General features: G+C 46.7%; 1 protein-coding gene across 1 annotated transcript in view; it reads left to right on the top strand.

The window, feature by feature from the left end:
• The window catches only part of LOC140070825 (dipeptidase 2-like), a 755511-nt gene that overhangs the window by 11611 nt on the left and 719808 nt on the right, over nt 1–24092 (top strand). The window contains exon 2 of the mRNA XM_072117775.1: nt 5342–5391. The gene's annotated coding sequence lies outside the window, so the exon portion shown is untranslated. The remainder of the gene's footprint in view (nt 1–5341; nt 5392–24092) is intronic.

Raw genomic sequence — 24092 nt, 5'->3', positions numbered from 1 at the left:
AGCCCCATGTAGCATACAGCCAGCCCCATGTAGTATACAGCCAGCCAGCCCTATGTACCATACAGCCAGCCCCATTTAGTATATATCCATCCAGCCCCCAGTAGTATATAGCCAGCCGCCCAGTTGTATACAGCCAACCAGCCCCATGTAGTATACAGCCAGCTAGTCCTCAGTAGTATACAGCCAGCAAGCCCTCAGTAGTATACAGCCAGCCCCCAGTAGTATACAGCCAGCTCCCAGTAGTATACAGCCAGTCCCATGTAGTATACAGCCAACCAGCCCCGTGTACTATACAGCCAGCCAGCCCCATGTAGTATACAGCCAGCTAGTCCCATGTAGTATACAGTCAGCAAGCCCCCATGTAGTATAAAGTGGGCCAGCCCCATGTAGTATACAACCAGACAGCCCCCCCCATGTAGTATACAGCCAGCCAGCCCCATGTAGTATACAGCCAGCCAGCTCCCATTTAGTATACAGCCAGCCAGCTCCCATGTAGTATAAAGCGAGCCAGCCCCATGAAGTATACAGCCAGCCAGCCCCCCATGTAGTATACAACCAGCCAGCCCCATGTATTATACAGCCAGCCCCCATGTAGTATACAGACAGCCCCCATGTAGTATACAGCCTGCCAGTTCCCATGTAGTTTACAGCCAGCCCCCCATGTAGTATACAACCAGCCAGCCCCATGTATTATACAGCCAGCCGCCATGTAGTATACAGACAGCCCCCATGTAGTATACAGCCAGCCAGCTCCCATGTAGTTTACAGCCAGCCCCCACCGTGTAGTATACTGCCAGCCAACCCCATGTAGCATACAGCCAGCCCTCATGTAGTATACAGCCAGCCAACCCCATGTAGTATACAGCCAGCCAGCCCCATGTAGTATACAGCCAGCCAGATGTAGTATACAGCCAGCTCAACCTTCCACCAGTAGTATACAGCCAGTCCAGCCAGCCCCATGTAGTATACAGCCAGCCAGCCCCCATGTAGTATACAGCCAGCCCCCATGTAGTATACAGCCAGTCAGCCCACAGTAGTATATAGCCAGCTCCCAGTAGTATACAGCCAGTCCCATGTAGTATACAGCCAGCCAGCCCCATGTAGTATACTGCGAGCAAACCCAAATTAGCATACAGCCAGTCCTCATGTAGTATACAGCCAGCCAACCCCATGTAGTATACAGCCAGCCAGCCCCATGTAGTATACAGCCAGCCCAGCCTGCCCCCAGTAGTATACAGCCAGTCCAGCCTGCCCCCAGTAGTAAACAGCCAGTCAGCCCCCTTGTAGTATACAGCCAGTCAGCCCACAGTAGTATATAGCCAGCCAGCCCCCAGAAGTATACAGCCAGCTCCCAGTAGTATACAGCCAGCCCCATGTAGTATACAGCCAGCCAGCCCCATGTGGTATACAGCCAGCCCCATGTAATATACAGCCAGCCCGCAGTTTGTCCAGAACATAAAAAAAACAAACTTACATACTCCCCTTTGGTCCCGATGCAGCTCCCCGATGCTCTGGTCCTCGCGACTCCTCTTCTTTCTTCTCTTTGTTGTAACAGCTGGCAGAGACACTTCCATGCGACCTGCCGGCCAGCGCTCGCTATGACGTCATCAGCGGCGACATCGCCGCATCACAGTGTGCATCAGCCGGCAGATTGCATGGACGCATCTCTTCCGGCTAATACAGCTGAGAGAAGACAGAAGAGGAGTGCCAGGATCTGCACAGAGGATCGGGAGCCGTGTCGTGCATTGGGGCGCCGGAGGGTGAGTATGTATGGTTATTTTTTTTAACTGACTTGTGTATAAGCCGAGATGATGTTTTTCAGCACATTTTTTGTGCTGAAAAACTCAGCTTATACACGAGTATATACAGTAAATCACATGATGGGTGCTTTGTGCGACTTTTGAGATGCAAATGCATGAATTGCATCATCCACCTCTAACTTTAAGCTCACAACATAGTTCAGCTCCATTAATGTCATGCAAGTTATCAGGGGACAGTTGTTTTTCAAGTTCATCCCACTGCTCTCTAAGGTTTTCTGTTAAGATACTTCATTTGTTGTAAATTGTATAGTAATCAAAATACGTTGCTCTATTCTCTCAACTGCAAGAAGCGATCTTCAATAGAATGAATAGCGGCATTAACCGCTTCTGGTCTAAGCAATTTTAGGACCTGTTCTCATTTTTAAAATTTGCCCTGTGTCTTTATAGCAGGTTATTCCTTTGTAATGCTTTAACATATCCAGGGGATTTTAAGATTGTTTTCTCATCACACATTGCACTTCAAAGTAATAGAAACATTTTGATGGTATCTTTTGTGTTTAGTTATGAAAATAATGGAAAGGACCCAAGTAACTTTATAACTGACATTTCCCAGATGTCTGCTTGTCGGCATGGCTTTTTATAGATCCTCTCTCTTTTTAGGTTGTTAGGAGGTTCAGAATTGTGGGTGCAATTTTTCTCATTTTTATGAAAATCGCAAAAATCCTTATTTATAGGCACCTGCTCAGTTTTAAGTGACTTTAAGATGCTTGAATAGAAGTAAAACCGCATAAATTATGCCATTTTAGAAACTTTACCCTTCTTTGATTAACACACATTGAAGTTTGTTAACTCTTTAGATGTTTCACAGGGGTTAAAACAACAGGGGTTTAGACAATGTATTAATTTTGGCCAAAAATTAAACCATCACAAAGTATCAAATGCGAAAAAACTCCACAAAGTTTGATACCCAATTTCTCCTGAGTATGAGGATTCCCCATATGTTGCGGTTAACTGCTGTATGGGCACACGGCCGAGCATGGAGACATTCAGAGCAGATCTGCTTTGTCACATTTTACAGGCTATAAAATGCTTATTTTTTTGTAATTTGGACATATGGGGATTATTTTTTTGTGGATGAGATCCACTTTTCAGGTATATAATTTCCGGGGGTTAAATCATCAGCTTTTATTACCGTATATTCCGGCGTATAAGACGACTTGGTGTATAAGACGACCTCCCTACTTTCCTGTTAAAAATATAGAGTTTAAGATATATTCGCCGTATAAGACTACCCCTTTTCCAACAGCCAGCTCCCCCTGTATATTGCCAGCCTGTACCCCCAGTATACAGCCAGCCCCCCTGTATATAGCCAAACTGCCCCCCCTAGTATACTGCCAGCCTGTACCCCCAGTATACAGCCAGCTATTATACAGCCTGGCGGCCCCCCAATTGTGCAGAATGCTGGCACCCCAGTTTTCATCCTGCCGCCTCCTCCTCTATATAGCCAGCCTGCTTGGCACATTAATAATACAACAGCTTCTCACCTTTCCCGCGATCCACCGAAGCTCCGCTGCTACACTCCGGCTGGCGGTGACAGCTCATTGAGCGCTGGGGGCTCACAGAATATGACGGCAGCCGCATGCCGACGTCATATTCTCTGCGACGCCGGCACCCACGGAGCTGTCACCGGCGGCCGGAGCGTAGCAGCGGAGCTTCGGTGGATCGCGGAAAAGGTGAGAAGAAACATTAAGACGACCCCAGACCAGACAGAAGATTTTTCAGTCTTCAAACGTCATCTTATACGCCGGTATATACGGTAACTCTTTCTTGGTGTCGGTTAAAAAAATCATTAATTTTTGTTTATGGTTTTTAGCATTTTTTTCCCGGACGTGCACCGTACCATAAAAATAATGTATTCTCTTTATTCTATGGTTCATCACGATTATGGCGAAAACCTCATTTATATAACTTTTTTTATGGTTAACTTGTTTTTCAGAATATAGAACTAACTTTTTGAGAAGTTTGCTTGTTTTTGCCATGTAACAATGGGCATAGCATTTATATTTTTTTGTTTACAGAGTAAAAACACTTTTTATGTGCTTTTTATGAGGTCAGTTGTGAAAATTTCATAAGTTTTGTGCTGGTTTTTTGTGTTTTTTTTACAGCATTCCCTGTACGGGTTCAGTGACAATTTTATTTTATTGTATGGGTTGTTACGGATATCGTGATACCCAATATGTTGTGGTATTTTAGGTGATTATTACTTTTTAATGTTTTATTTAATTATTACATGGGATGGGATTTCATGGGAATTTTATTCTTTTTTATTAATTTTTTAAATTGTATTTTAAAAAAATACTTTTTTCACAGTTTTATTTCGTCCCAGGGTGATCATTTGATCTCTTGTTCATTGTAATATACTGCAATACTAATGTATTACAGCATATTACATAATACATTTTACATAGTCAGTCTATGCATTCTGCATAGGCTGACAGCTGCACTGTTAGATCGTGCAGAGAGCACAATCATCACGGGGTCCTTATCGGGTCTCGATCGTTGCAGCGATGCATTATAGACCGCAGCATCTATAGGGTTAAACAGGCGCGATTGCGATAGTTGCGATCCCAGCTGTTACTGCGGGATCCCGGCTACTGGCTACGACCAGGGTCCAATGGTGATCACACGGCCTCAGCTTCTGAGCCTGGGCGATCGCCATGACGTGATTCTAAATCAAGGTGCAGGAACTACCCGCATCCTAGGAACTGATAAAAACATCCCACCATAAATAATTGTTGAGGACCTCTAATTTGTTCATCTTGTAATGAATCATAATCAAAGTGTCTCTTCCTGCGACGTGTTCTACTTTTATCCACAGTTGGAAAGTTTGCTTTAATTTCCAAATCTCCTGCAAGACTCTGCACTACTAATAAGATTTTTAAACTGTTCATCTGAATGGTAACTTTTCAGGTATGCTTTACATTTTCTAATTGCTGCATTGGACCTGAAATATCAAAATCAATCTCAGTCAATTTTTGCTTGTAATATTAATTTTGAATAGGACATCATACCAGAGAATTAATCCACACAAAAATGTGAAATTGCAAATGTTTCTCTGGATGCACCTTACTTCTGCAACTGTTTTTTAATGAGCAGTTTTGTCCTCCATAATGCTTGCAAGTGCATCATCTATCGTTCACCGATATCTAAACAGCTTTTCCATCTGGTACCAAGAAATTGATGTGAAGCTCCATGTTTCTCTTTAAGGATGGCCCATTGAAGGGAAACAGAGAAAAAGTTATAAAGACTCTGAATTATGTTGAAAAACTCCACAGCTTCAACACAGGCAAATGCTGCATCACTAACAACTAAGGTTAAAGTTTGAGTGTTGCAAAGAACATAGTAAGCCTGTGGATGTGGACCTTTCATGTTAGAGCCATTTTCATAAACTTGGCCAAGCATATCCTCAACATCAACACCATTTTCTTGAAGATATTGCAAAAGTACTTTAGTCGTGCTTGCTCCTGTTGAGTCATCTATTTTGATGAACCCTAAAAAGTGTTTTTTTATTGTTACTTCAGGTTTTTCAATATCACAGCTCTCCTTGACTGTAACAAAACGGACCATCAAGGTAATTTCCTGCTTATGACTCATATCAGAATTGCAGTACAAAATTACAGAATAATGTTTAGCAGCAGATAATTGTGTTAGAATTTAGTTTTTGATTTCTGTAGCTAGTAACTGGATTATCTTATTTGATATTCAGTGCCACTTCCAATGTAGTGAGTGTAAATGGTATAGTTGGTTATCTGCTTTGTATGTTTTTTCTAGAATGGAATCAAAATCTGCTATCGCCTCCACAAATTTGAGAAAGTTGCCATTGTTTGTGTAATATAGTTTTTGAGTTTTCACACAAAATGCAATGTTTTGAATGGCCATTGTTCTAATAAGAGTTATCAATCTTTTTCTGCCAATGGCATGTTTAAGATTCAATGAGGTCTTTGTGTGTATCTTAAATATTCAACAAGAACATTGAAGAAAGGAAACTTTTTTTCTATTTATATGCTGTTCTTAACTTAATAATTCAGACAATGATTAAGAGCTTTCGCTGGAAACGTGTCAGTCTGGACTGTGTGTGCTGTTTTTATTTTTGTAACAAAAGCACTTGTCATGCCAGTATCTTTCTCACTTCTATCTTGTTAGATAGAACATTTCAAATGTTAGTGCAGTCAATATACTTTCTGTAGCATCCACATCCATTTCTGTTACAGATTCAGTGAAGTGTGTTTGCAATAGTAATGATGCTGTTTAGTTGACAGTGCTCATTACTTAGGGATGGCATTAGTGTAATATTGCCAAAAGAGATGGCAAACACTAATGCCAATACCAATACCCCAGTACCCACCGCCACCAGGGGTGCCAGGAAAAGACAGGTACAACCAGTACATGACCGTCACGTAATGGGCCAGCCGCAGGCTGTTATTATTGCGCAGGAATAGCCTCCTTACATAGGTTATCCCAGCTCAGTAAAGGCAGACTGAAGCAGTTTTTTTGCATCTGGCTGATTTTGAAAATAAAGGGGACTCCATGTCATATTTTTTTTCAAAAACAGTCATATACAGCTGAATTGGGACTCGACCAACCAGATTATTATCGCTATTTGGTGCAATTTAATATTTGGGAGCCCCAGACCTCCCAAACTTTTGGGAGCATGGAGTAGTTTCACAGGTACTCTAGCTTTCCGTCCCTTCCATATAAAATTAAGCATCTGTTTCTGAAGTTGAGAAAACATTGTGTAAGGGATCCTTATCACTAATATCCTTGGGGAGTATTAGTATTTTATACAATATAATTCTGCCCATGCAGGATATTTTTCCTTTTGCAATATAAGTAAGTTCCAAATGTAATTTGCTTATGAGGGGAGGAAAAATAACCTTTACATGTTTGTTACACATGTTTTGTTACATGTGAGGGGACTACATATTTTTATCCCTAGGTAGGGAATTTTCTCTTCTTCCCATTTATAGGGAAACTCTTGTGAGAGATTTCTCTTTATACATGGGGAAACGTTAACCCCCAAAAGTATTATTGACTTTATAATATGAAACCAATCCAAAGCCTTTCAATAATGAGGATGCTCCTCTTAAAGAAGTGAGAGGACTAGACAGGGTTAAGACCACATCATCTGCGAAGAGGCCAATTGTGCTCCTGTGACCCATGTCTCGGGTTGTGGGCTCACCCGTGCTCCTCTGTGTGCCCCAGCCCCCGCGGTTCCTACTCACCTGTCCCCGCTCCTGTTTAAGGTCTGGATGCTCATGGTCACCTAGGGTGCGTGCGCCGGGTTTAGCAAATTTGAAGGCCTAGTGCGCTATTGATTAGCGCTGGCCGTAACCACAATCCCTCATATACCAGCCTCTCCCTACACACCCCTCCGGATCTTTGTGCCTCACAGCCTTAGAAAAAACTTGTTCCCATGTCCTTTGCTATTAGTGCGTTTTCCTGTTGCGTTCCCGATTACGCTCCTCTGCTGCCTGCTTTGACCTGTTGCTATGTCCCCGACCCCGTGCTGCCCGTCCTGCCCTCCTGCTTGTCCCGACTACGATTCTGCTTAACGTCTCTGTACTTTGCCTTGGCTGCCACCGCAGACAAAGTTGCACCTGTGGAAAGACCACAGGTCCCAGGTGTCTGCTTACAGCATTGTTGGCGTTGGTCCAGTGAGTCCACTGACACCAATCTTATGTTGACAAGGCCCTATCTGAATTTTCACTGTTATTATACTCTCTTGTTTAATCACAACATTTATATAATCATGTGTTCATTGTTTCTATTCTAGTGCCTGACGAAGGTCTGATTTTACAAAACCGAAACATTGCAAAATAATATTTTTGTTGGATTGCTATACTGTTTATTCTGCACTAAATAAATTCTCAATTTTTGACCAATAAGGAGTGCCAAGTTATTTTTTCTCTGTCTATCTCTTGTAAACCTCACTTGGTCACTATGGTCCAAACAAGGAAGAATCTTTAACATGCGGCTGGCCAGTTCTTTTGCTTAGAGTTTCATGTCAAAGTTAAAGGGAACCGGTCACCAGGGACCTTATTTTTCACTAAAGACAGATTGTAAAAGCCCATGACACCAGCAGTGCAAAAATGCCTCTCTGCCTTTTCTAAGCATTTGCATTACAATATAATTGTGTGTTATAACTTACTCTTGCATCCTGACAAAATCCTGGGGTAGTCACAGGGGCTGGACTTTGGTTTGGATGCATTTCAAAAAACAACATGTGACTTATCTGAGCTGCAGGCTGCTTTCATGTCTGTGCTCCTGTACAGCTTGTCCCTCCCCCATTGATGTCAGCTCACCAGGCTGTGACCTCTGAGAAGAAGCAGGAGGAGGAGCTAGACAGGAGCACAAAGGTGGGGGCCAAGCTCTGAGGAGTAACACAGACAAATCACATGTTGTTTTTTGAAATGCATCTAAACCAAAGTCCAGCCCCTGTGACTACCCCAGGATTTTGTCATGAAGCAAGAGTAAGTTATAACACACAATTATATTGTAATGCAAATGCATAGAAAAGGCAGAGAGACATATTTGCACTGCTGGTGTCATGGGCTTCTGCAACCTGTCTTTAGTGAAAAATGAGGTCCCTGGTGACAGGTTCCCTTTAAGCAATGAGATAGGTCTAAAATTATGCTGGATCATCAGATTTTTCTCTAATTTTGGCAGGGTTACTATGGTCGCTGACATGGCTGGTTGCAGCGAGCCATTAGCCCTAGCCTGCTAGCAAAAAAGGCCCTAGAACAAGATGTAATTATTGAGAATATTCATTACCAAAGCCATCAGGGCCTGGCGCTTTACCTTCTTTGGAATTACATATAATGGGGCAGATTTACTTACCCGGTCCATTCGCGATTCAGCGGCGCGTTCTCTGCGATGGATTTGGGTCCAGCCGGTATTTATTAAGGCAGTTCCTCCGACGTCCACCAGGTGGCGCTGCTGCGCTGAAGTTCCCTGGAACGCACTGGAATACACCGAGCAGGGCTGAGTGAAGGTAAGTGCAAGCTCCGCGACACATTTTTTGTTTTAAATGCGGCGATTTTTCCGAATCCGTCGGGTTTTCGTTCGGCCACGACCCCCAATTTCCATCGGGTGCATGCCAGCGCCGATGCGCCACAATCCGATCGCGTGCGCCAAAATCCCGGGACAATTCAGGGGAAATCGGCGCAAATCGGAAATATTCGGGTAACACATCGGGAAAACGTGAATCGGGCCCTTAGTAAATGACCCCCAATATCTATTAACTCAGGCTGGGAAAAAGCCAGTTTCTCCGCTGTGAATAAGAAGGGTAGGTTTGTTTGCCTGTGTGGGTTGAGCAGTATAATGCTCCCTAAGAAGATTGTAGAGATCTTCAAAGATAGATTTAAACATATTGGTCCCCATTTACTTACCCATCCGGAGGAGTTCACCAAAAGTGCATTGTCCGGCGAGAAAGCACTTTGCTCCAAAAACCAATTGGAGATTGTGGGTTGTAGAGGAAGGGTATTTTAGTTTTTATACGTTTCTGTATCACTCGGGAGGCCAACAATTTGCTAAGCTTATTAAAGGATGTGTAAACGGCTGCTAGATGTCAGATATTTCTCTTATTAATCTATCAAAGCAGCTCTTAACGAATGACAGGCATGAATTATATCATTATACACTTCTTTCTCCAAATCCCCTTGAAGGGTTTTTTCCAGTTGCTGGAATTTTTTCAAGCTCTCGTCTATTTTCTCTTCCCTTGTTTTTTTATGGTACCCCTAATTGCAATTTTATGGGCTGCCCATAAGTATATATGAAAGATATAATCCCTATTATTGGAAGAGAAATATTAATGCATACCCCTTTCAATTTTAGTTGCACATTATGGTATATGAAATATGCAGATGGGGTGTCTACAAAGCCCGTAATCTTGGATCTTGTTACCCAAGATAATGGGGCACATTTACTAAGGGTCCTGCAGCCGCGATTCCATCGGGTTTTCTGGAAAATTTCCAATTTGCACCCTTTTGCGCTGAAATGCGATCGGATTGTGGCGCATCGGCGCTGCAACAGAAATCAGGGGGCGTGGCCGGCGGACAACTCGACGGATTCGGACAAACTGCAAAATTAAAAAAAAGAATTGTGTCGCAAAATCAGCACTTTCATGCACCAGGAAAAAGAAGGTGAACTCCGGCAGACCTCGGCGCAGAAGTGACACCTGCTGGATATCGCGCGCACTACCTTAGTGAATCCCGGCAGACCCGAATCCTCGTCGGACAACGCACCGCGGGATGGCGACTGGACCGGGTAAGTAAATGTGCCCCACTGTGTCTCTCTGAACCAGAAAAAGGTCTATCCTTGAAAATCAGTTATGTCTTTTTGAGAAAAATGTAAATTCCCTGGAAGAGGAACTTTGTCAGCGAACAGTCATAGCGTCAAATAATCCCTCAATGGTTAGCCACTAGAGGGGCAGGCCAGTCTACCCTGATTCGTGGAATCCATCTTGGGGTACCACACCAGATTAAAGACACCACATTGTATTAAATTCCCGCTTTTCATTTTCAAAACTTTCCTCTTGACATTGTTGAGGAAGCGTATCTGGGATGTGTTTGTGCAGTAGATATTAAATATTGTGAATATTACTAAATCTATTTTGCACGCCAAAATAATATAACACCCCTTATCATTCTCTATAGATTAGAGCTTTTTAAAAGCAACTGAATCTGCGTTTACCTGTATTACAGTAGGAAATTTATTATGTGAGAATCTCGGACATTTATCTTTAGCAAAGTGTGATTCTTGGATGCTGAGTATGTCTGCCTTAGCTGCTAAAGCCTCCCTCCAAACTGCCTTTATAGGGTTCCTTTATAGGGTATATTGAGTTCCTTAGCATTCATACTCAAGATTTTAACTGACATATTGGTCAAAATCTTGAGTACGGGGCAAATAAACCCTCAATGGTTAGCCACTAGGGGCAGGCCAGTCTACCCTGATTCGTGGAATCCATCTTGTGGTACCGCACCAGATTAAAGACACCACATTGTATTAAATTCCCGCTTTTAATTTTCAAAACTTTCCTCTTGATTTTGTTGAGGGAGCGTATCTGGGATGTGTTTGTGCAGTAGATATTAAATATTGTGAATATTACTAAATCTATTTTGCACGCCAAAATAATATAACACCCCTTATCATTCTCTATAGATTAGAGCTTTTTAAAAGCAACCGAATCTGCGTTCACCTGTATTACAGTAGGAAATTTATTATGTGAGAATCTCGGACATTTATCTTTAGCAAAGTGTGATTCTTGTGCAACATCCCCCACCGGGGCCTAGCCTTTGAGGTGAGGCCTGGAGACAGCCGGGGCCCGCGGTACCGGAGTGGCTGGCGGTTGCGGCCTAAGCACGCTATTGTCACGGTGCTTGGTACGGGGGAACCGGAGGGCTGTCCTACAGCCTGGCAGGTCTCCAGCAGGGTGGTGTTGGCAAGAAATGATGAGGGAGAGGCTGCTATAGCGGATCTCCCTGGGGCAACCCCTTGATGTCCCGAGTATGAGTCTCTGGGTGATGGACAGGGTGCCGGTGATGAAGGCAGCCGTATTAGCAGGGACCAGACGGAGAGAGAAGTTGAAGAAAACAACTTACAGTTCTTTATTTGAACCGGCAGGAACCGCAGCAACGTGCCTTTAACAGGTAGATGGAGTGCTGAGATGTAAGTTGGAGGGAGCCTCAGGAGATAGTTCACCAGCCTGGATGTAGAGGGCAGGCTGGGAAGGCAGCTGTGTCCTGGTAGGAAGCTTCAGCTTGTCCTGTAGGGCTTCAAGTATCACCTTTAAAGGTAAGATGATACCCCTTTTCCTCACTACACTAACTCTAGTCTTAGACTCCACTCTTCAGAGGCAGGGGCTAGGCTCTTCCTGCTCTGGTATGGGCTAGACAGAGATTACTCACTCACTCACTGATCTCTAGGATTCTCCTACACTGGAATCTCTCTGAAAAGATCTCTAGAACATTCCTGGCCAGGGAGTTTTATTACTTCCCCTTGGTCAGGTGGTGGCTGCTCCTCCAATCGCATCTCAGCTTACAAAGGACAGGATGTAACACAGATCATTGGACAATAGCATCTTGCATCATACAAAAATACTTAACTCCTGCCCTGCCAGGCAATACCCCTATGTCCTATCAGGACCATGTTGTGTAGTGTGATTACATGCAGGTGGGACGTATTCGCAGACCCTCCCTCGCCATTGCATCGGCGAGGGTGTTGCATACCCCGGGGGAAATTGAAAGAGCCACCCTCGGCTCGACTACCGATGGTTTGGGGCACAGAGGGGGCTAAGGGCACTTCTGGGAAGTGCAGGCTATGTGAGGTGTAGGGACAAACCGCCCATGGTCCTGGAGACAGGCACCTGGGTTGGTGTCGGAATAAGACAGAAACATGTAGCTGTATGACAGTTGGTCGCTGACGCCATTAAACCGAACTGTACAGTAGGAAAGGTGTGGTGTCATGTCCTGTAATCCACTCCTTGCACCAAGGCCTGTATATTTGTTATATCAACGCTTCTTCCCTGGCGGCAATTATATAGTGTGTATATCTGCATTGCGTTAGCATATGCGACACAAGTACCTCCTGACTGGCATCCTTACCCATGTATGGGTGGCATCCAGGTGCTAACTCTGTAACACCCCCGGTCCCCTAAAGACCCGCAGTTTACGGACTACCCCCATGTGCAAACCTCGGTTTGAGGGATCAGGTAGCGGTCAGTGTTTTACACAAAAAGACGGTCCGACACAGCCACACTACAACCTGTAAAGCCTATGAAAGGGTTAATGCAGACTACTGGCAGATATGACAGTGTGCAAACAGGTGGTAAATTCACATTGGCTTAGGAGCCCAATGGGTACACATCTTGAACGTTACAAACGTTACAGAGGTAGGCTACTCAGGGTAGCAAGATAAATGTCTCTTTACCTGAAAAGGAAAAGGCATAAAAAGTGCAAGCATAATGTCCGTACCTAGAAGGAAGGCATTAAGTGCAAAATAATAATAAATTAAATGGCAACTTTTCCTTGGAGTTGGCAAAAGTCTCTCAGAAGGTCTTTATTAACAAAGTCCATCTTCTGGGTACAGCCCTTGAGGTGGGGAAAAGTGCACTGAGAAGCAAAGGGTCTCCTCTTTGGGTAGAGGGACAGAGTCCTTTGAAGATATCTCTGCTGTGGCAGAGGAAGGGGTGCTATCATAGCACATGACAGTGTATAATCTCTTGACTGAGATAAATAAGGGTAAGAGTCTCAGGACAGTTTCTGGCTCTTTAGGGAAAGGACAGAAATATACAATATGTACAATGGACATAGTACCTGGAGAAGGCTTTCAGCCCATCAGGGGTTACTCAGTATCTTCTTCGGTGGTAAGTACTTCGGTGTCAGAAAAACGTACCTGCCTCCTCCTTCTGTGTGACACCAGCTGGTACTCCTGCAGGTACGCAGGAGCTTTACCTTTTGTCTCCCTTTGAGACCTCCGCAGTTCCGGCTGGGAGAAGATAACAATCTCCTCATCGTCCTCCTCTGTTTCAGGCGCTGGAGTCGGAGTCTCAGCTGGCTCTGATGTTTCAGGGGTTGCAGACAGTGGAGCCGGATCATCCTCCACAGGCAGCACTATTGGAGACTGCGGTGGGGATGATGGTCTCTCCGAGGTACCTCTTACTGGAGTGGAAACAAAACAGAATTGAGGCACAGTCACAAGTTCCAAGAAACTGGGGGTAGGCGAACACAAGGAGGTCTGTAAGTTGGGGGTCGAGGTGAGAGGTGTTGACATAGGGGCAAAAGGACGAAGACATCTCTTCAGCCGGTTCCTATGTACCCGGAGTGGTGGACGGTCTCCTCTTGAAATCTCATAGACTTCAGGGGAGAGACTGTCCCTAACTAGGTATGGCTCACGCTCCCAACGCCCATCTAGCTTACTGGTAGGATGGTTGTTGCGCAGCGACACTCGATCTCCTGGGGCAAAAGGCTCAGCACAGGCATTACGATCAAAGTCCCTTTTTTGTTTCTCCCGGGCCTCTTCTAACCGCAGATCCACAACTTCTCTGGCATCCGCCAGGCGCCTCTGGTGTTCGTGAACCCAGTCAGTCTGGGGGAGTAAAGACTGGGAATCAGGGGACTCCATGTCCCAGGTCATATCCGCAGGGAGATGGCCGTGCCTCCCGAACATCAGATAATACGGGGTGTATCCTGTGGAGCAATGAGTGGTATTGTTGTACAGGTACACTAATTCGGGCAACAGTTTTGGCCAGTCAGCCCTTTTCGCAGGGGTCAGAGTACTCAGCATATTGATTAGAGTCTGATTCATCTTTTCACAAAGCCCGTTGCCTTGGGGATGATAGGCTGTGGTCCTCAGCTTCTTGCAGCCATATAGAGTGCACAGCTCCTGGAAGACTTGGGACTCAAATGCTGTTCCTTGGTCTGTAAGGATCTGGTCCGGACAGCCATAGGGGAGGATGAAGCTCTTCCACAGGGCCGCTGCGGTAGTCCTTGCAGACAGATCTCTGACAGGTACTGCAACCACAAATTTGGTATAGTGGTCGATGATCGTAAGAGCATAACTGTGACCGGATCTGCTGGGCTCCAACTTCACGTGGTCCAATGCCAGGATCTCCAAGGGCCGTTGGCTCACAATGGGACGTAGAGGGGCCCTTTGATTGTGTCGCTCTCCTCGAGCGATGGCGCAGGCTGGGCATTCTCGACACCAGGCTTCAATGTCGGGCTTCATGTTGACCCAGAAGAATCGCCTTCGGAGGGTGGCTTCAGTCTTCTGAGCACCAAAGTGTCCGGACTGGTCATGGTACATTTCCAGTACTATCTTGGCGTCCCTCCTGGGAATCACAATCTGGTATAGCCGGTCATAAGTGATAGGGTCCAGAGTTCTTCTCTTTAGCAGACCCTGGTGCATGCTCAGAGTCTTTCTCTGGCGCCACAATTGAGACAGTTCTCCATCAGCTCTTCTGCGCCGGATTCTTTCAGGCACTCGCCCACTAGAGAGATAGTCCATTACTTCTCCTGTGGCACGGCTATCAGCCTGAAGACTCATCCAGAGGTCCTTTTCCGCAGGGGGCTCTGACTCTTCTTGAGGAGTAGCTGGCGCTGCCTCTGTCGGTAGGGAGTAAACTCTCTGGGCATCTTGATGCACAAACCGGGCATAGAATGCTGGCATCTCGACATCTTCCCACTGAGCATCAGTGGAGGGTCCCTCCCACTGGTCGGGGAGACGGGACAGAGCGTCGGCGTTGTCATTGGTCTTACCAGCCCGGTACTTGATGGTAAAGTTGAAATTGGCAAGTCTGGAGGCCCACCGTTGTTCCAGTGCTCCAAGACGTGCGGTGTTCAGATGCGCCAAAGGATTATTGTCTGTGAAGACAGTGAAAGGTGATGCAGCTAGGTAGTCCTTGAACTTTTCGGTCACAGCCCAGACTAACGCCAGAAACTCCAACTTGAAGGAACTGTAGTTCTGGTCGTTTTGCTCCGGTTCTCGGAGGGAATGGCTGGCGTAGGCTACGACCCTTTCAGTTCCGTTTTGGAGCTGGGATAATACCGCCCCTAGACCTTGCTTGCTGGCATCAGTGTATAGGGTGAAAGGCAGACTATAGTCTGGGTATCCCAACACCGGAGGCTCAGTCAACCGTTGTTTGAGCATCTGGAAGGCAGCTTCTTGTTCGGCCGTCCACTCAATGGATACTCGGGAACGTTGGCTCTCTTTTGGCAGGCCCCTTAGAAGCTCTTGCAGAGGAGCCGCCAGCTGGGCAAACTTCGGGATGAAACGCCTGTAGTAACTGGCAAATCCCAGGAAGCTTTTGATGTCCCGTACGGTTGATGGGGTAGGCCAGTCGTAGACAGCTGCAATCTTCTCTGGATCTGGCTCAATTCCATGAGCGCTCACCACATGTCCCAGGTACTTGACGCTAGGTTGTAGCAGGTGGCACTTGGATGGCTTGACCTTCAACCCATGTTGGGTCAGGATTTGGAAGACTTCAGCCAGATGGTGGAGGTGGTCTTCATAAGTCTTGGAGTAGATGATGATGTCGTCCAAATATAGCAGGACGGTCTCGAACTAGCGATGACCCAAACATCTCTCCATCAGCCGTTGAAATGTGCCTGGGGCGTTGCATAGCCCGAACGGCATGTTATTGAACTCGAACAGGCCCATTGGGGTGGTGAAAGCCGTCTTCTCTCTGTCTTCCGGCGCCATGGCCACTTGCCAGTAGCCACTGGTCAGGTCCAGGGTAGAGAAGTAGGCAGCTGACCCTAGGGCTGCGAGGGATTCCTCGATTCGAGGCAGAGGATAGGCATCCTTGTGGGTGATTGTTGATCTTCCTATAGTCAACACAGAATCGAAGGGTTCCATCCTTCTTTTTCACAAGGACCAGCGGGGCAGCCCATGGGCTGTGACTTTCCCGGATAACATTGGCTGTCTTCATCTCTTGTACCAGTTTCTTCACCTCTTGGTAGCGGGCTGGAGGTATGGGCCGGTATCGTTCCTTGATAGGAGGATGAGAGCCAGTAGGGATGGTGTGTTGGGTCAGAGTAGTCTGCCCAAAATCCAGTGGGTGTTTGCTGAAGGCCTGGTGGTGCTTCATAACGACATCCAGGACACCTTGTACTTGGTCTGCAGGAGTAAAATCGTCGTCTCCAATATTGAGCTCAAGCCACCAGGATTGCTCGGCAGGCTCACCTTCAGCACTTTGCTTCAGTTCCAACTGTTGGGAGGCAGACAGAGAGGTTTCCACCAAGTCTTCAGGATGCACGCTGAAGAGAGTGGCTACGGCTTGGTACTTTCTCAGATCCACTGGGGAGTCTCCCACATTTAGTAGTCGAATGGGTACTTGTCCTCGGGATACCATGACTAGGCTCCTGGCAGCTAGAATGGGCAGGTCTTCATCAGCTGGTAGAGGTTCTACTATCGCCTGGTAGTCTTGACCTTGGACGCCCATGCAGGCTCGACACCATACTAACGTCTCAGTCCCAGGTTGAAGGCGGACAGGTTGGGGATCCTTGATCCGGGCTCTGCAGATTTCTCCATTAGGGCCAGCAAACTTCTGTTGTGCCGCTAGAACCTGCATAGTCTCCTGAATTACCTTCCGGCAACCGTTGGGCACTGTTGACAGGGAGTCGTGGAGAGCCTTCAGCACTTCAGGGTAGCAATTGCGGAGGACATTGGTACCCAGTACCAGGGAGAAGTTACCGTTTTCGGGCACACGTGTCACCACTACGCCCTGTCTGGTTAACTCAGTGTCTCCAATGGTTAGCGTGGGCTCCCAGTAGCCGCGGATGGGTACGGGTTTTCCGTTCGTAGCAATGATGTTCAAGTAAGCCTTTGGAGGCTGGACTAAGGATGCTCTTCCTCGGCATTTCTCGAAGGCAGCACTCCGGAGGGTGGTCACTTGAGAGCCGGTATCAATTAAGGCCGGTAGGGTAACTCCGTTGATGGTTACATGAACCATGGGGCGAGTCCCCACGAACCTGGGCATCCAGTTAGCATCTCGGGGACTTACAAGTTCTTCCCTTGGAGGTCGTCCCTTAGCTCCAAGGGTTTGTCGTTTAACTGACGACAATCATTCTCTTCATGCCCATATTTATGGCATTAGCTGCACCGCTGGCGGGGTTTCTTCTGACTCCAGGTGCTTAACGACTTCGCTTCTTTTGGGCGCTGTTTAGTCGGAGATTCACGAGGAGTAGCTGACCGTACCGGGTTCTCTGGAGGTTTTCTCCTCATAGCGGAGACAGTTACTTCCAACTGGGTCAACCGATCGAGGATTTGATGCAGGGTGTCCGCCAGATTAGGGACCGGTCCTGATATGCCAGTAACTTCCATAGCCGCAGGAGTAGGTGATGCTGACTGCGTGGGATGGCAAGCGAGAGCAGATTCTTCCATTTCCACGGATTCAGGCTCTTTCTGCGGCCCAGTAGGTGGTCGGTCTCCTAATATGTCAATGGCAATTTCCTTAAACTCAAGGAAAAAGGCCTGGGCATGTTGAGAAGAGATGATCTTTAGTTGACACCTTTGATTTCTATCAACAAGTCCATTAATAAATTGTTCCCTTAAGGTTTGATCAGAGGTTTCAGCGTCTTTGGGCTCAAGGCAGGTGATGGCCTTCCATGTCTCCTGTAGGGAGAGGGCAAAGTCTCGGAGGGACTCTTGGGGCTTCTGTCTTTTCCCGAAGAATTTCTGCTTCAACTCGGAGACAGTACACTTGTCAAAGGTGTTACGTAGCCTATCAAGAATCTGGACCACATTCTGACACTGTTCTCGGGGCCAAGACTTGACTTCCCGGAGAGCGGGTCCTTTCAACTGCCCGATGAGGATGCCCACTTTCTGTTCCTCTGTGAATGGGAGCAAGGCGAAGGTGGCTAACAACTTGTCCCTGAATTCAGGGAGAGTATGTGATTCTCCCTCGTAGTAGGGTAACCAGGGGGCCCCCAGATAGTAGGGCATAGTCAGAGGCATCATGGTGGGATTCCCAGGGACACTAGCTGTAGCAGGGTTGAAGGGACTCTCTGGAGGACTTAACATGCTCCGGTACCCTGAGGAGGGACCAGGGGACGGGACTTGCTCCAGTCCCGTATCTTCGTCCTGGGTGGACATGACTGGCCTAGCTGAGGGAAGCCTGTAGGGTTACACAATGTCCGTTGCTATGGGCGATGGCTAGAATGGGACGTGGGCACTTTAAGACACAGTCACTATTCCCTGGGAGGTGAGCCAATAACCTAGCGTCGGAAACAATCTCTACCCCCCTTTAACTTCCCCAGCGGTACTCACTCAGGATCAGCCGCGGTGACAGGACAGCTCCGGTGCACGAAGATCTCCGTTCCCGATGTCCGGCAGGCAGCAGGACTCGGTGATGCTCAGCGGTGTTCTCCAGTCGCAGGACACGTGCGCCGGAACTCCGGATGAGGCGCACCCTGCTGGCAGGCTTCAGGCGCGGCCTGCGCCGAAATCCAAGATGGCCGATTAACCCTCTTCATTGCCGGCCACACTCGCTCCAGCTCCTCCTCCACGGTAGTTCGCGCCACTCGCGCAGGGGGCGGAGCCTAGTGACGCCTCTGGAGTTCCCGCCAGTGAGGATTTGGCGGGCTCGAAATACTTGCTGCGCCACACGCCTCTGAGGTAAATGCTTCAGGCGCAGCAGCGCCGGATGTAGCAGAGCTGGTACAGTTCTTGCAGGGATTAACCTCTTGAGTGCTGGAGCGGAGCTCGACAGCACGTGGCAGCAGTATAACACAGTTCAATCCAGAAACACACAATCACTTGGGCCTAAACCCGGATGGCAGCAGGGTTAGGCAGCACAGTCTTTTTAATAAAGGAAAGTCTTTAATGCCGTAATAAGGCACAGAAGTATCAATCCTGTTCGTGACGCCACTTGCAACATCCCCCACCGGGTCCTAGCCTTTGAGGTGAGGCCTGGAGACAGCCGGGGCCTGCGGTACCGGAGTGGCTGGCGGTTGCGGCCTAAGCACGCTATTGTCACGGTGCTTGGTACGGGGGAACCGGAGGGCTGTCCTACAGCCTGGCAGGTCTCCAGCAGGGTGGTGTTGGCAAGAAATGATGAGGGAGAGGCTGCTATAGCGGATCTCCCTGGGGCAACCCCTTGATGTCCCGAGTATGAGTCTCTGGGTGATGGACAGGGTGCCGGTGATGAAGGCAGCCGTATTAGCAGGGACCAGACGGAGACAGAAGTTGAAGAAAACAACTTACAGTTCTTTATTTGAACCGGCAGGAACCGCAGCAACGTGCCTTTAACAGGTAGATGGAGTGCTGAGATGTAAGTTGGAGGGAGCCTCAGGAGATAGTTCACCAGCCTGGATGTAGAGGGCAGGCTGGGAAGGCAGCTGTGTCCTGGTAGGAAGCTTCAGCTTGTCCTTTAGGGCTTCAGGTATCACCTTTAAAGGTAAGAAGATACCCCTTTTCCTCACTACACTAACTCTAGTCTTAGACTCCACTCTTCAGAGGCAGGGGCTAGGCTCTTCCTGCTCTGGTATGGGCTAGACAGAGATTACTCACTCACTCACTGATCTCTAGGATTCTCCTACACTGGAATCTCTCTGAAAAGATCTCTAGAACATTCCTGGCCAGGGAGTTTTATTACTTCCCCTTGGTCAGGTGGTGGCTGCTCCTCCAATCGCATCTCAGCTTACAAAGGACAGGATGTAACACAGATCATTGGACAATAGCATCTTGCATCATACAAAAATACTTAACTCCTGCCCTGCCAGGCAATACCCCTATGTCCTATCAGGACCATGTTGTGTAGTGTGATTACATGCAGGTGGGATGTATTCGCAAACCCTCCCTCGCCATTGCATCGGCGAGGGTGTTGCACTTACATGCTGAGTATGTCTGCCTTAGCTGCTAATGCCTCCCTCCAAACTGCCTTTATAGGGTATATTGAGTTCCTTAGCATTCATACTCAAGATTTTAGCTGACATATTGGTCCGAAACTCTTGCTAGCATAAGCATCCACTCTCTACACTCAATGGGTGTTCTATTTATTAATATAAAACAAGGTAAAACTAGACTTTACATATCATTGGACATGCATGAAAACAAGCGACAGAGGAGATACAGAAATCTTGCTGCTATCACCTAAAAGAAGAAGCCAAACTTTTAAAGCAGGAAAGGCATAGAGTTGCAGGGATGGATGCAACCTGCAGATACATTTGGGGAGAAAACAGTTCACCTGATGGCCATTCGAACTGTTCTTAGTCAGAAAAGCCGTCGTAAGAAGATTTATCAGGGTCTTGAGGTTGTCCATTGATGGTTAGATTTCATTTTGTTAGAAGTTGTGGGCCCTCTTTAGGCAAGAGAAAACATGACTGGACCCTTTAGACCAGTCTGGAAAAACATTACATATTATAAAAATGTAGCTTTTTTTCTTAAGGCGTAAGTGCAACATCCCCCGCCGGGGCCTAGCATTTTCTTGGGGCCTGGAGGCACCCGGAGGTGCTGGCTGGAGGTTGCGGCCTATGCACGCTGATGTCACTGTGCTTGGTATGGGGACCGAAGGGCTGTCTTACAACCTGGCAGGTCTCCAGCAGGTGGTGTGTGCAAGAAATATGGAGGGAGAGGCTGAGGTACTGGATCTCCCTGGGGCAACCCCCTTAGTGTCTGTAATATATGTTCCTGGGTAATGGATGGGGAGCCCTGGTGGTGATACAGTCGTATCCGGGGTTCAGATGGAGGAAACATTGTGCAAAATAACTCACGGTTCTTTATAAGAACAACTGCAGGCAACCAGCCAAACCATCTTGTTACAGATTCCAGATTACAGGATGATTCCAGATTACTGGAGTGGTCATGGAGAGTGATCCTCAGGAATTGGTTCACCAGCCTGGTAGTAGATGCAGGCTGGGATGTAGCTGTGTCCAATACTGGATGCTCCTTACTCTCAAATCTGTCCTAAGCCTTATCGGTCAGGCCTAAAACTTAACTTTTATTAAATGTTCTAATTAAGACTGAATCAAATTATATCACACTAACTCTTAAAAATACATGTTTGGACTGCTATCATCAGGTATTTGGGATAAATTTCTCCTCACTATATCTATCTAGGTATTGGATCTCTGCAGCGATCACATTGGTTGAGCAGCCAAAATCATGATATTAAAATTTAAGACACAAGCCCCCCCTCCCCCCCCGACATGTTTCGTCAAACGACTGGCGTCATCAGGGGATAGGGGCTACTGATTCGTGGGAGGAGCTAACATAAATATATATGACTTTTGGGTGGGACTACTGCATGTCAATCACCTCAAGGGGCCAATGGTATAGGGCTTCTGATTGTGTTAGCTAGCAATCCTCTATTGATGTGTACATGGACCAATGGGTATAGGGGATGATAGTCCATCCTCATTCAACACCCAGGATATGACCTGATAAACCAGGGACTGTTAGCTGATAGGTTGATATGTGCCATTCAGCCCAATGTCATGATAGCCCAGTGTACCAATCAGTTTCTGGCTCATTGACAGCAATGTGCGCTGGGTGATTACCTCATACAAGATTTGTCATCCCATTGGTCCTGAATACATCCTCATCCGTACGCCTCAGATCTCATTGGTCAGTGCCGATAGTCCGTCTGTCGCTGTGACCAAGTATACGGAATCTCGCGACAATACCGGGGGCCCCGGCTGTCTCCGCATGCGCGGAACACTCATAGGTCGACGCACGTGCGAACGAAGGAGACCTTTCTCTCAAGGCACCGCAGCCCTCCGGCATTGTACGCATGTGCAGATCAACCAGTGATAATCTGCCAGAAGATGTGATGTACTGCTACTAACGCACAGAAGGAATCGAATGAGTATAACTCTATAGATAGGTAGACTTTTGGCAACACTGATGTGATTTACTGCTGGCTTTTATGAATTAAAACAATACCAATAATAATCATATTGTCTGGATGGTGTCAGTCATTTCTTAAAGGTATACTCCACTACATCGGTGCAGTATCGTACCGTATGAGTGATCTCACGGAGCATCTTATGAATTTTTGTTTCTTCATAGTTGAAATTATCACAGCCATATGCTTTAAATTACACCTGCCTAGTAGTAGAAATTTTTTATATATATAGTTCTATATATATATAGATGAGTCACCCATCTCGCCCAGGATGATTAAAGGTAAATAGTATTCAATCCCATCATTCATTTATTTTGTACCTAAACGTTCATCTTCAAAACCTAAGGTAAAGTATATTTGTAGACAGCATCCCACCCATATAATTATTGCTCCTAAAACTGTGTGATCTATAATATTGTCTAAAAATATTTTTTCCCTCATAAGATTTAAGGCACATTAAGGGTATTACAGGAAAGCAGAATATGAGAACCCCTCATTTAGGCCCTTTGGGCTCAGAGTATCCAGTTGATAAATCCATTTGGCCTTGATTTGGAGCAGTTGATTCGGCGTCTAAATTCTTGCGTGGTTTTACACACATATAACTTAGGGCACGGACACGATGCTACATAAATAATGTTGGTACTCTTACAGTTTATAAACTGTTTAATTGTGTATTCCTGATTATCAACTGGATTCATGAATGAAGTGATTTTGGGTACATGAGAGCAGAAGACACAGTTACCACAAGGATATGACCCTTTTAGATCTCAGCCAATTTGAGTCCCCAACCTCAGCAGGGAGGTAACTTTTTACCAGATGGTCCTTCAAGTTTTTGCTGCGTCTAAAAGTGACGCTAGGATTTTTGGTAAGTACATGACTGAGGTCAGGATCATACTTCAAAATATCCCAGTGCTTCTGTAATATGCGTGTCACTTCAGAAGCATATCCGTCATAAGTTCCAATGCAGCGGAGGATGATTTTCTTAGCAGGTTCTTTAGGATAAGTGACCCTTAACAGGCTTTCGCGGAGCGTATGTACCGCCCTGCGATATGCCTTTTGTAAGGGTTTTTTGGGATACCCTCGTCTGGATGCTGCAGCTTTGTCCTGAGTGGTAGTTCTATGTGTAGCACTGAAGGTGTGCTAGACACTGTCTCTCTGGTCACTGATAGACCTGTGCTCTCTGGGGAGAGCGGGTGGAAAAAACTGCTCCTGTGTCATGAACTACATTCCAAGAGCTTCTCCTATGGTGAGAGCTCAGGCCTAGGAACTGCTCCTCTGTCAGGAGCTGGGGCCTAAGAGCCATTACCCCTTTCTTTCCAGGGGTTTTGTTAAACCCTCGTCAGGTGGTGGCTCACTCTCCAATCACACAGCATTTCACATAAAGGAATATCATTGGATGACAGTACTTAACCCTTGCCTGTTCAGGCAGTATCTACAGCTGCTGGTGCCTAACAATGACTGTATTCTCCCTGAGGCGAGTTGCACAGGGTCACCTGCTGAGAAGATACAGATGGAGGGTCTCATTCGCAATACCCCTCTGCCTATACCCCCGGGGCAGTTGAAAGAGCCGCCCACGGCTCGGCTATGGACCAGATGGGTGAAAGATAACCATCGCTGGCCATCAGCAGATGACCTCCAGAGGGTACATTGCAGCAGGTCAGGGTGTGGGTGGTAAAGGTGCACCTGCTGTTAAGTGCTGGCTATGTGCATTGTAGGGGAAAAACCGCCCATGGTCCTGGGGACAGGTACCTGGGTTGGTGTTGGACTGAGTACACAAAATACAATGAATATGTGACAGTTGGTAGCTAATGCCCTTAAACCAACTGTATGATGAGGGAAAGGTGTGGTGTCATGTCCTGTATTTTCCGGTCATGTCCACTCCTTGCTCCATGGCCTGACAATTTGTTCGCAAACACTTCGTCCTTGGCAAC

Source organism: Engystomops pustulosus, chromosome 7 (assembly GCF_040894005.1).
Source record: "Engystomops pustulosus chromosome 7, aEngPut4.maternal, whole genome shotgun sequence".
Classification (NCBI taxonomy): domain Eukaryota; kingdom Metazoa; phylum Chordata; class Amphibia; order Anura; family Leptodactylidae; genus Engystomops; species Engystomops pustulosus.
This window is presented reverse-complemented; position numbering and strand designations above follow the sequence as displayed.